A 13,171-nucleotide genomic window follows, 5' to 3' on the forward strand; every position below is an offset into this window, starting at 1 on the left:
TACATAGCAGCTTTATCCATAGCAAAAAAAGAGAAACAATCTAAATGTCCATCAGTAAAATGGGATTTAGCCATACACTGGAATATTACTCAGGAAGGGAAAAGAACCAACCACTGAAGTATGCAATAACATGGATGAAGTCTCAAAATTATTATGTGACTGAAAGACACCAGACACAAAAGACCATAATTGAATTAATTTAAAGTTCTAGAAAATGCAATCTGTAGGGACAGAAACAAGGTAGTGGAATCATAAGTAGAAGTCGAGAAGTGGACAAAGGGACATTAGAAATTTCTTCCATAAGAAGATGGAAATGTTGTGTATCTTCTTAATTGTAGTAGTGATTTCACAGGTGTATACATCTGTCAAAAACTCATCTAATTATAATCCGAAGTTGGGTAATTCGGTGTATGAGAATTATACCTCCATTAAAATGTATTAAAAAGTTTTTGTAGTGTTTTATTCACATATGTGAATAAGATAGAAATACTACAAAAGAAAAAATAAAAAAAAAAAGAAATACTACAAAATATTAAAAGACATTTAATCTGTTTCTGAGAAATACATTATTAAGGATCTGATAAGCCACTATTATACATACTCTGAAATTAAGAGTATCACATTTAAGTCTCAAGCTTACTCAAGAATTTAAATCACTGAACCTTATTTTAGGACAGCATTGAAAAATCCTCTTAAATGACCATAAAGATCGTAGTATTACAAACTATAACTAACCACTTTGTATTCGTTATCAGTTTATGATTAGCAACTTTTAATAGTTTCTACAACAAACTCTCCAGAAAAGAGATTTTAAAAATTTACTTCACATAGCTTCATGCAATATGGTTCAAGTTGCTCACATGCATGTGCACACCCAAACAAAGTATCAGAAGCTCTCTGATCTCAGCTTAAGCTTAAAAGTAGGTGAGAAGAGCTTCCTTAACTAAACAGACAGCCTTGACAAAAGTACTTTACTTTTTACATTTTACAAATTTAGGCCTAATATAGGCAGTAAACACCAAGAACAAATGATTGATCATGTGTTATTATGGGTTGAGTTGTGTCCCTTCCAAAATTCCTATGTTAAAATCCTAATCCTCAATATCACAGAATATGAGTGTATTTGAAGAATCATTAAAGAGGAATTAATCTCTTTTTAATTAAAAATTAAAATAGGTCAACATGGGTGGACCCTCATCCAATATGAGTGATTTTTCATAAGAAGAGCAGGTTAGGACTGATTCACAACGACCAAAAGATGACCAAGTGAGGGGACAGCAAGCAGGTGGCCATCCGCAAGCCAGGGAGAGCAGCTTCAGAGGAAACCAAATCTGCCAAAACTCTGATCTGCAACTTCCAGGCTCCAGGATCCGGGGAAATAAATTTTTTATTAGGCCACTGAGTCTGCAGTACTTTGTTATGGCAGTCCTAGCACCCTAATATTGGAGTTAAATGTTACAAACTGTTACTGCAGGAAAAATAAACAAAGGCAATGAGATTTATTATGAAAAAGTTACTCTTCCTTTCCAAGCAGCTCATAAAATTAAATACAATGATGACTACTAGCAAGACACAATAATCACAATAACTACTTTTCTCTAATTAAAAATATAGCTAGAAAAAAAAAAAAAAAAAAAAAAAAAAATATAGCTAGAAAACATACAAATAGTAAGACAGCAACATATAAGAACTACATCTCAGGATATATAACAACCAAATATAAAATACTCCAATTGCTCACTCCAATGAATTCAGAATTCCTTCTTAAAACTCTCTGTTCTTTCACACTGCACTGTTAACTGAAAAGGAACAAAAATTCCTTTTGTTGACATTTTTTGTGGTAGGAACCACAAATAAGGTTTTTTTCCCCTACTTTTTGGCATTTTCCTATTTTACTTACTGACAATGTAGGCTTTTATATTCAAAAAAAAAAAAAAGAAACCTTTAAAAACTTTTGGGAAATAAGAACTTGAAAAAAGGTAAAATAATTAGATAAGTAAACAGAAAGAAAATGTGACCACACATGTACATGTCAAAAGAAAAATTCATTTTCTTATGTCTGACCCCTTTTTCCCCCAAGAGTATTCTACCAATCTTCTCTACAAGTGTTATCTGGAGAGAAAAGTGAGCAATGAAGAATAATGAAGTGTCAATTTTCAGGAAATTCCAACCTCCAAATCCAGGTGTAATCTTATTCACAGCCTAATGAAAACTTGGTTTGTTCCTAATGCTACAGTTCCCTTCCCAAACACCTTCATGTCCTGACCCGCTCTCTTAAACTAAAAATAAGAGAACATGAATCCGACATTAAAGTCAAAGGTTTTGCTCTTCATGGTTAACAGAAAAGATGGTCTTCAATAACAAATATAAGTATCTTCAGTGTTATCATGGGTAGAAAGCTAATAACTTTGAAGTTCAGAGAAAAGAAACAAGAAAACTCCTAGGCACTGCTTCAACCTGATGTAATATTCAACTTCTCAGATATGTCATAAAGACCTACTGAAAATTCTGATATAAATTACATATCCCTACCCAAATTGCTCTTTGCCTGTCACCAAAACAGTAAAGATATGGGAAAGCTAATACCAAAACACCTCGTTTAACTCTCAAAATATGTTCACTTGTATTGAGCCATTTTAGGTCTACCTCCTTCATTATACAAATTCAAATATGGTCAATTAACATGCATTACTACATTAATCTTAAGAATTTAGAAATTCGTTTTAAAATTTTGAAAAATCTAAATAAGGAAAAGAAATTCTTTGTGTGAAACATCAAGAGTTGATTCAAAACAATACTGAATTAGTAACATTTTCATTGATTCTACCAAAAACCAATCCAAATATTGCTTTTTTAATTTACCTAGTTCTTAATTTATCTACTTACCTGTAGCTTTTCAGCTTTTGAGTATTAAAATACAACTTTATTTTTACATAAGTGACATCTTGTGGTGTTAAGTGGTATAACTTTTCCTTTCATGTTCAAAATAAGCTTGTTCTTAGTTTTCAGAACCCAAGAAAAATAAATAACTGGAAAGTTAAAGAAAATCTTACTGTTACCAAGAAGTCACTTTTACTTCAGCACTGTGTAAAGCAGCAACCATTCAAAAAGCAAAGTTTTAACAGTTACCCTTTCAGAACTTAAGAAGCAGTAAAGCTTTTTACATTGTATAAATGACCTCTTTTTTAAAAATCTGCAGTCCATAACTCATTAAAACCCCCTACTCCTTCGCAGGACTGTGCAGACTAAGGGGAAACGCACGGCGGCGCTGCGCACTGACTGTCTCACTGCTTCTCCAAGGGGGACCTGAGAAGACCGGTCCAAGGACCACTCCCCGCGCACCAAGTCTTGCCACTAATCCACAGGAGACAGAAACCGAGACCAAGTACTTAGGCACTTCAACAGGGTAGTTTTATATTTTTGAATCTAACAGAAAACTAGGGCTAGCACTTTGCATGCTTTTTCCAGCAATTCATTTTTTATTGTATTTTACAGAAGTATCTATCCATAATGGATTGGAAATTTAAAAGAAGAAAAGGGCCCTTCACCAGTTTGAGAGCACTGTACTACACAATGACTTCCTTTTCTCTCAAAAGAACTACCAAAATTTGGGTACTATAGAAAGTAACACTTGAATTTTAAATCCTGGAATGACGCATTGGGAAAAGTGATGAATAGTGATTTCCAATTAGCAGTAAAGTACATCCTCAAAAGGATGCATCAAAAATCTTTGAGGAGGAGAGGACTGAAACATTTTCAAGCCATACCAAAAAATTCTAAATCATGGGCACCTCTTCATGCTTTGACAACTACTCAAATGAAAGATGCTTCCACCCCAAAAGGTCTACTGTATAAACGAATGTTGCCGCTCAATCGCGCAAGTGTATCCGGCTCTTGGTGACTCCATGCTCCTGTGTCCATGGGACTCTCCAGGCAAGAACACTGGAGTGGGCTGCCAATTCCTTCTCCAGTGTATATGAAAAGGTATGTAGAAAAAAAAGGTTGGGAACAAGAGTCAAAATTTACTTTTATCTAGCACTGTGCAGCATTAAGGTTCTGCACTTCATAACAAGTTTCCGTGCACAAGGTGAAAACCTCAGTAACTTTACCTTGGATGACACTCAAAACTTTATGTAGTTTTGGGCACAAAGTATTAATTAATAGACACAAAAGTGAGTAAAACCCGAAATTGCAACAGCCAATCATCCATTTATTAACTCTCTAAAGGGAGAAACCAAAAATTATCCAAGTAAATATGAACTTTTTCTACTATACTCTCACAAAACTAAAGAATAGTCTACAATTGCTATCACAACATCCTCAGTCTCTGGTCATCTTCGTTTTCTCTTTGCTCTTCTATAAAAATGTCTTTCAGAAAAGTAACAACCTCCTTATTTAAAAATCCAATGCAGAAATATCATAAATACTTTTAGATTATTTGATATTTGATATAACTGACTACTTCTCTTCTATCTCTGAATTCCTTCTTCCCTTAGATTTTGTAATTCTCCATCTCATCTGGTTCTAATTTGCATTTGTGACATACCAATGAACAAAAATGATGAAAATCCCTGCCCTTGTAGAGTTATCATTTTAACAAGTAAAAGAGACAACAAACATAATAAAAGAATAAGTTTTAAAATCACAAGATGATATGAGGGAAAAACAGAGCAAAGGGAGAGCTAATGCAGAAGGGAAAGGAGGAGGTAATTTTAAGTAGGGTGGTCAGCACAGGCTGAGTAAGGAAACATCTGAACAAACATTTGCAAGTGAGGGAGTCAGTCACACCAGCACTGGAGGGGAGGGACAGAGTCTCTAGGCAGAGCAGATGAAGGAAGGTAAATAATACTAGGGACGCTGGTGTCCACCCTGAATGAAGTAAGGAACCATAGGAGGGTGATGAATATAGAAGTCATAGTCTAACACACAAACAGAAGCATTCTGGCTGTTGTGTTTAGAATACACTGTAGGGACTTCCAGATGTGCCCATGGTGCTCTTCTTGTCAGACACTAAACCTGCCACAGAAAATGACTATAAAACCTGGAAAAAACAAATAAGGAAACTTTCTCAAGTCATCCAGGCAGAACTTAAGGGGCCAAGATCATGGAAGGAATGGAAGCACATAAAGTGGGTTTTTATTCACATCAGCTTTTTTCTCGACTGCATTTCTCAAATCACTAACTGGGAGAATAGAATCCAAGGATAAAAATGACAGTTTTAAAAGACTAAAGAGACAAACGTTAATGTTTGTGGCTACCGAAGGAACTGGAACTTAAAGGGTGAAACTACAGAGTAGGGAACAAGTGAAAAGGTACACAAAAATCTGTGTACAAACTCCCTTCAAGTAGTTGACTACGTTTTCACAGAGTAAGAATGTGGGAAATCCAGTAGAAAACAACAGTGGCTGGGAGGTTAAGTATAAACACCTGAGCAGAGATTTCAGCAACCACACACTGCAGGGAAGAGAAGCTGGAAACCAAGTCTCCCGAGGAGATGTGGTGGTCTGGTTCCTCAGTCGTGTCTGACTCTCTTGCAATCCCATGAACTGTATGGCCCACCAGGCTCCTCTGTCCATGGAATTTCCCAGGTGAAAATACTGGAATGGGGTGCCATTTCCTTCTCTAGGGAGGTGTTGGTAAATACCCTGGCCTTTCCGTTAAGACCACAGGAGGGGCACAATTGAAAAGTAAGGATACTTCTTAGGAGTAGAAGAAAAATTGAAATAGACAAAACCTTTAAAAGCCTAAAACTGAACTTAAACAAGACCAAAGTGCTCTGCTAGCACTGTACTGTCAGAAAGAAAAAAAAACAAAACACATAATCCTCTTTGGAAGACATCATTCAGAGACTCACCTATGTTCCTGATTACCTAGCATCTGATCAAAACTTAACAGACACACTAAAAGCAGGAACAAATGACAGGAAAGAGAGAGTGAGGGTGGGAGGAAAGAGGGAAGGAGAGAAGGGAGAGAAAGGACAAAAAGGAACAGAAAGAGATCCAGGGTACTCACAAACTAGAGTTATCAAATAGGGACTTTTAAACAACTACAATTAATATGGCGAGGAAAATACAGGAAAAGATGGACAAAAGAGACAAAACAATAGAGAATGTCAACAACGTAGTAAAATCTTTATAAAACAATCAAACGAACATTCAGAAATTAAGAGTGTAGTTTATGAAATGAAGAACTCACTAGATAGGTTTAAGAGCAGGCTGGAAATAGCAGAAGATAGGACTATTGAAAGCGAAGGCAGGTCAAGAGAAAATACACAATCTGAAGCACCAAGAAATACAAGAATGGAAAACACCGAATAGCACATCAGAGACATGTATAATGTAATACCTAAAAAGAGGCAGGAGAGACAAGTGAAGTGAAATGAAAGTCGCTCAGTCGTGTCCGACTCCTTGTGACCCCATGGGCTATCCAGTCCATGGGATTCTCCAGGCCAGAACACTGGAGTGGGCGCCTTTCCCTTCTCCAACGGATCTTCCCATCCCAGGGATCGAACCCAGGTCTCCCTCATTGCAGGCGGATTCTTTACCAGCTGAGCCACCAGGGCAGCCCAAGAACACTAAAGTGCGTAGCCTATCCCTTCTCCAGCAGATCTTCCAGACCCAGGAATCGAACTGGGGTCTCCTGCATTGCAGGCAGGTTCTTTATCAACTGAGCTACCAAGGAAGCCCCAAAAAGAATGGGACAAAAGCAAATTTCAAAAGCTAATGGCTAAGAATTTTTCTAAACTGATGAAAGACGTAAACTTTCTATATATTTTAAAATCTTTAAAAAAACAGGAAAAACATAAAGCCACACACAGAGAGACAGACACACATACACACCAGGTCTAGAAGGTCAAACAGCTAAAAATCAAAAGATGAGAAAAATCTTTAATGTATGCAAAAAAAAAACCAAGACATTTCCTTAAGAATAGGGTTAACAAAACTTTTCAATAAAGGGCCAAATATTTTAGGCATTACATGCCATACCATCTCTGATGACTGTAAAGTAAGATCAGCTAATACAATACATACATAAATGGGCTGGCTGTGTTCTAATAAAACTTTATACATATGAGGATTTCTGGATGGCACAGTGGTAAAGAATCCACTTGCCAATGCAGGAGACCCAAGAGACATGGGTTTGATCCCTGGGTTGGGAAGATCTCCTGAAGCAGGAAATGGCAACCCACTCCTGTATTCTTGCCTGGAAAATTCCACAGACAGAGGAGTCTGGCGGGCTACAGTCCATGTGTTCACACAGAATTAGATACTACTAAGCAACTAAGCGTGCATGCACGAATGCACAGGCCATAGGCTATTAATCCTTGTTTTAAAAGGACCAACAATAATACCAACAGTCAACTTTTCAAAAGAATTTACAGAGGTCAGAAGAAAATCAAATGACATCTTTAAAATGCTGAAAGAAAAAAAGCCAACAAACAACAAACCCACTGAAAGAAAATACGCTTCAAAGCTGAAGGTGAAAAAAAGTGATTTTCAGACCAATAACTACTGAGGATCTGCTGCCAGGATATAAAAAGATATCATTTCAAAAGGAAGACAACTCTAAATTTACATGAGATTTATTCTAAATTTATACCTTTCATCTACAAAGGAAAACTTCCATCTATAAAGCAGAACTAATAGAAGAAAGACATATATCCACGAGCATGACTGGCACTTTTAACACACCTCTCTTAGAACAAGCAGATAAAAAAATTCAATAAAGATGTAGAAAATATGAAAACACAAATAACCAGCTTAACCTGACAAGCATAGAACAGTATATCCAACAACTGCAGAAAAACATTCTTTTCAAGTGCACATGGAACATTACTTATCAAAGTAAAATTATATGCTGGATAAGATCTTAACAGATTTCAAAGATCTAAAATCATTTAGGGTACATGGAATGTAACTAAAAATCCATAACAGAAAAAAAAAAACTAGAAAATGCTGAGATGTTTGGAAAGATAAGCAACACACTTTAAATAACCTACAGGTCAAAGAAAAAATCATCAGGGATATTAGAAAATATTTTGAACTGACCAACAAAATTACAACATCTCACAACTCATGATATACAGTAAAAGCAGCACTTATAAGTAAATTTATATTTCTAATTGGGAGGACTGATGCAGAAGCTGAAACTCCAATACTTTGGCCACCTGATGTGAAGAACTGACTCATTGGAAAAGACCCTGACGCTGGGAAAGATTGAAGGCAGGAGGAGAAGGCGACAATAGAGGATGAGATGCTTGGATGGCATCACCGACTCGATGGACATGAGTTTGAGAAAGCTCAGGGAGTTTGTGATGGACAGGGAGGCCCAGTGTGCTGCAGTCCATGGGGTCACAAAGAGTCGGACACAACTGAGCAACCGAACTGAACTGAAATACAATATAAATGAAGAAAGATTGACTATCAATATTCTAGGCTTCCATTTCAGGAAACTAGAAGAATAGCAGCAAATTAAACTCAAAGAACAAGTAAAGAAAAAAAGTATAAGGGGAGAATTCAATACAACAGAAAGAAACTACAATAGATAAAAATCAACAAAACTAAAGGATGGTATCTTTCACACAGGTTGTTAGGAAAACTTAATGAGATCATTGTAAAGCACTTACCACCGGGCCTAGAACATTCATTTATTCGGTATCTACTAGGTTCCAGGAACTATTCTAAGTATTGGGACTTACATTCTAAGTGAGAATGCAGGGGAGCTGGGTATGGGTGAGGAAAAATGACAGAACTGACAGAAGCGGGAGGGAGGGAGGGAAGGAGAGAGGGAAAGGGAAGGGAAAAATAAATATAAACAGAATAAGTACTATTCAAATAATTAAAATAAGGTAATACAATTAAAGTAAGACTGGGCAATCACAAATATCTCTATAGGTAGAAGTGATCAGTTAAGCTGAGATCTCAGAAGACAAGGAGCCAACCATAGAAATTTTGCAAAGATACATGGCAGGAACAAACAGAGATGATAAAGACCAAAAGAAGGTCTATAAAGGGTCTATAAATGTACACAATGGTTGTTTCCTCAAGTACACTAAACACACAATACATATGAGTTGAAAGAATAAATGAACATAAGCTATATACTAACCATGTTCCTCAGAGGAATACAGGAAAACTCTAAGCTTTCATTGGATTCTCAAAATGGTCCACGACCCCAGCAAAAGTTAAAAACTATGCATACATCTTCTATGTATACATTGTACGTGTGCATGTTTTAAAAACCATGATGTCATATATACATCACAAAAGTCTCCATATTTGCCAAACCCATTACCAAAGTCCTCAGCTACTATTCTGTTGGCAGGCAGCAGGAAATAGATTTTAGTTTTGCTCAGGATGTAAGGAATACTTTCTAGAATGCGACTACTCATCCTTAAAGTTTTAAAGGAAATATCACAGAGCCATTCAGCTTCTTAGGAACAAGCTAAAATTCTTCCTTCTGTCTAACAGCACCATAAACCAAAGTTGCCACTTTCGATAAAAGATTAAAAAGACTCACGGAGTCTCAAAAGTCACTGCAATTTGATAAATATAAACAGAAAGTTTTAAAATTTTTGCACTAAGAATAAGTGCCATAAACTGAAGTCAAAAAACAAATAAAAAGAATTTGGAATTTAACTCAGAGCTAATTTCCTTAGAATACAAAAGACCCTTAACTAATCAACAAGAGCTGATCCAACAGGGAAATGGACAAAGGACATATAAGGTATTTCATTGAGAAAATAAACCAATAAATATGAGGGAGAAGATGTAATGCACTAACAATTATAAAGATTCAGTGTAGTAACAAAATGTTATTATATATTATCATTTGGTAATATTATACATATGTATGATCATTTGGTTTACAAATTTTTTTCTAGAAGGATACACAAGAACTTTTCCATTGTGATTATCTCAGGGGGGTACAAGAATGGGGAAGTGATACATTTTCTCTATTACTAACATGCCTTACATTGATAACATATGATTAACTTATTTAGTCACCTGAAAGCATTTTCTAGAACTTAAAACATTATTTATTTATTTTAGTATCACAGAGTCTCTAGGAAGCATGCGGAGTTACTCACTATTCAATTAATAAGGAAGCTGAAGCTCAGAGAATGTAAGGATAACATGCAAGTAAAAAATTACACATGTAAGAAATTCTAAACATAATTTTCAAGTATACCAACACAGAATTAGGGAACAGCAGAGCAAAGAATTAAACCTGAGTCTTGTTTTGAAATCCAACATTCTTCCCATTTACCACATTACTATGAACTTCTAAAGTTGAGTATATTAAGAAAACATTTCAAGAATTATAGAATAAGTATAAAATCCATAACCTATGGTGCCACAATACCTACCTAATTTTTATAATCGACCACAAGAAAACTGTTGCATTCTTTTTTCTCTTGAATTCAAAATTTTGTGAAAAGAAAACTGATCACTGGAACCATAATAAACACTAACTATTCTCAGTAGTAGTCTAAAGCATCTGTGATACACTTCTGTCTAAGTCAAAATAAATTTTATTATCACTGACATTACTTTGACTATATTTGGTTAACATTATCTCATGTAGATTCATCAGCTCAAAATTAATTAGTATTACAGAATAGTGTATTCCATCCAAACAATTCGTCTTTGTTGGCTCACATGCCCCACTGATACTGGCATGCCACTGTAATAACGGGCATGGTGCCAGAGGAGCAGATGGGCATAAACACAGACATGCCAAAGAGTCAGTGTGCGCATCAAGTATGAGTATTAGTATTAGGTTTTCCTCCAAGAAATTCATAAACTACAGCAAAATAAATATAAGTTTTCTACTATGTTCATAAGATAGGCCAACTCAAAGCCAGATTAATTTTTAAATCCTTAAAAAGAAAAAAATCAACTTTCCAAGGCCACAGAAGGCAAGTTTTCCATCTGATGAGTTTGGATTAGCCTTCTGTTTAGGGAATTGAGGAAACCAATATTCAATCTCTACCTTAGATAAGCTTTGTCCCCGAAGCACTTGAAAATCTCAGTAAAAAATTCAGTTTTGAAAAAAAATCACTTGGCATTGTTACAAAATGAAACAGTTCTGGGATCTGTTGAACAACAATGTAAGTATACTTGACACTAATGAACTGTATACTTAAAAATGGTTAAGATGGTAAATTTTATGTTATATATTTTTTAATCACAATTTTAAGAAAAGTCACACAGTCAAGTTTCCTGATGAAGGCCATGTAGGCCTAGAAACCAAAAAAAATCCTACAATTTCCTATATGACAGGAAAAAAAATCTGAAAATGCAAATCACTGAGCTTTACATGTTTATTTTAAATTCTGCATTCTGTTGGAAAAAACTATTGTAATTTTCAAAAGATTAATTTATTTCCACATGTATTTTTAAAATTTTGAAATATAAACATATGATATTGACCAAATAATACTGCATTTTTTAATAATTTTTACCATATTAATGAAAAGTTTTAAAATACCAAAAATGATTAAAAAAAAAACCAAAAAGGCAGGGGGGAAATCATTTGTAATCACTATTCTCCAAAATCATTTGTTAAGCACTATATAAGAATCCAATCACTGCTCCCCTCTACCACCGAGGACTGAGGCATCACCTTATCTTGCCAGGGTTACTGTAGGGTCTCCTTGCTGGTCTCCCTGCCTCAGATCTGCAGTCTACTCCTAGTTTAGGAGACAAAGCGATATATTAAAAACATAAGGTGGGTCACCTCACTCTTCAGTTCAAACCCTCCAATGGCTTCTTTCTCTCACAGAGTAAAATCCAAGTCCTTACAAGGATGGACAAAAAGCCCTACACAATCTGGTCCTTACCTCTCTGCTCTCATCTACTACTCCCCCCTCTTCCTTCATTCACTCTGTGCAGACATACTGGCCTCTTTACTACGCTCCCAGATCAGAAATTCTTCTGCCTCAGAGCCTGAGCACACACAATTCCTCTGACTGAAGACTTCTTTCTCCCCAGACTTCTGCAAGTCACTCCCTCACCTACTTCAGGTATTTGCAAGCATCTTTTCTTCACCCTGCTATTTCAAACTCAACCCAACCTCCATCTTAATTCTCTATCCTCTTTCCCTGCCTTATTTTTCTCTATAGAGCTCCCTGTTATCAAATGACTGACCATATATTGACTTATTTTATTGCTTATCTTCTTCAGATTGGAATACACTCCATGAAAGCAGGCATTTTGTCCACTGATTGATTAATCCCCAGCATTAAGAAGAGTACCAAGCAAAAGAAGGCACTCATATTTGTTAAAACCACAAGTTACTTCTATATTTTTTAGGTTATAGAAAGAAACATTAGAAATGAATAAGGTCAATGAAAAATAAATAAATAAATAAAAGAAAAGGAAAAAAAAAAGAAATGAATAAGGTCTCAAGTATCCTGCAGACCATAACCTCTTCGAAAAAACAAATACATCTGGCACACAGTAGTCACTTAATAATGACTGACTGACTTCTAAATGCCCATTCTGCTCAAAACCTTCCAATGGCTCCTCTTCACACTCAAAAGTAAAATCCAAAGTCCTTACAAGGCCCTACACAATCTGGCCCCCAAACTTCAACTCTCCCCTTCCGCCCCCATAGTACTAAATTTCCCCCTTATTCTTTATGACTACATCCTTAACCTAGGCTTTAAGAAATTTTAGGTAACCTACTCCTAGAGTAAAGCTCTGCCAACCCATGATCTTGGGACCAGCCTTATTCATAAGCCTCTCGCTTATCCAGCTGGCATGCTACCTCACTCAGCTGCAAGATTAAAGACACTGGCCTTCTAATTAGGTCAGTCCCTATCAGCAATACAAGTAATCAGCCCATCAATAAGCAGACATTGACTATAAATTGTTCACTTTTGTAGATCTATGAACTGTTTCCAGCTGACATGTTAAGTAAGTCTTCCCTAAGTACATAAACCAAAGAATGTTATTCATAATAATGTGAAATATAGGAAAATCATTTCCTTCTTGATTATTCTACTTTGGGCTCTTCACTTTAAATTTTGAATTTGGACTGCAGGCAATTTGTTTTTGTCGGTAGTTCATTTATATTCACAATTGCAATACTGTCAAATTATTTCACTATAAAACATTTGTCATTTCATGAGCATTTGTAACTTTTCTGCAGTAAAAAAGAACAT

General features: G+C 35.7%; 1 protein-coding gene across 2 annotated transcripts in view; it reads right to left on the reverse strand.

The window, feature by feature from the left end:
- The window catches only part of AP3B1 (adaptor related protein complex 3 subunit beta 1), a 232,757-nt gene that overhangs the window by 207,733 nt on the left and 11,853 nt on the right, over positions 1–13,171 (reverse strand). The window lies entirely within an intron of this gene.

This window comes from Muntiacus reevesi, chromosome 7 (assembly GCF_963930625.1).
Source record: "Muntiacus reevesi chromosome 7, mMunRee1.1, whole genome shotgun sequence".
Taxonomy (NCBI): domain Eukaryota; kingdom Metazoa; phylum Chordata; class Mammalia; order Artiodactyla; family Cervidae; genus Muntiacus; species Muntiacus reevesi.